The sequence below is a fragment of the Hylobates moloch genome, unplaced genomic scaffold, assembly GCF_009828535.3.
Source record: "Hylobates moloch isolate HMO894 unplaced genomic scaffold, HMol_V3 SCAFFOLD_6, whole genome shotgun sequence".
Taxonomy (NCBI): Eukaryota; Metazoa; Chordata; class Mammalia; order Primates; family Hylobatidae; genus Hylobates; species Hylobates moloch.
Window position 1 is genome coordinate 61,049,007 of NW_026652281.1, and position 978 is coordinate 61,049,984.

Here is a 978-nt window from a genome sequence, read left to right on the forward strand (position 1 = left end):
TTCACCTTTTTCTTAAAGCTCCACAATGGCCACCAGAATTCTAGTCATCGGGACCACATTTCAGGCAAAAAGCCTTAGAAAACATGGAAAGGCAGAAAGGAGAGTGCCAAGGAAAATGCAGGTGAGGACCTACTCTGTCACATTCAGGAGCTGTGCAGAACAGTGGCCAAATCTGAGGTGGCTATGATACTGGCTGGATTAAAGAACTCTCTTTCATTATTCTTATCCTTATTAAGCTTATAGATGATGAGTTTATTGATCCCTTTGGAAGATCAGCAAATATAAGCAAATAAGATATATATATATATACACATACATACATATATACACATACACACACATATATATATATATATACATACATACATATATATTTTTTTTTTCTTTTTTTTTTTTTTTGAGACGGAGTTTCGCTCTTGTTGCCCAGGCTAGAGTGCAGTGGCACAGTATCAGCTCACTGCAACCTCTGCCTCCTGAGTTCAAGGATTCTCCTACCTTAACCTCCCAAGTAGCTGTGATTACAGGCACCCGCCACCACGCCCGGCTAATTTTTGTATTTTTAGTAGAGATGCAGTTTCACCATGCTGGTCAGGCTGGTCTCGAACTCCTGACCTCAGGTGATCACCATCTGCCTCGGCCTTCTAAACCACTGGGATTACAGGTGTGAGCCACATGCCCGGTGGCAAATAAGTTATATTCTAAATTAAAACATATGATTTAACCTAATGATCTGTTCAATTGTGTATAATTTTATTATTTCTACTCAATCCCATTAACAAAACCCTCATCTTGTCAGCATTATTTACCCAAATTTATTAATTAAGGACTTACTCTGTGCCAGGCACTATGCTTCTCTCTGGGCATACAGAATGTAAGAACAGAACAACCTTCTGGTCCTCTAGAAGCTCATTAAGTAGTACAGGAAACAAAGAAACCAACGGGTAGTTCCTATAGTAGGTGATACATTCTATGAGCCAG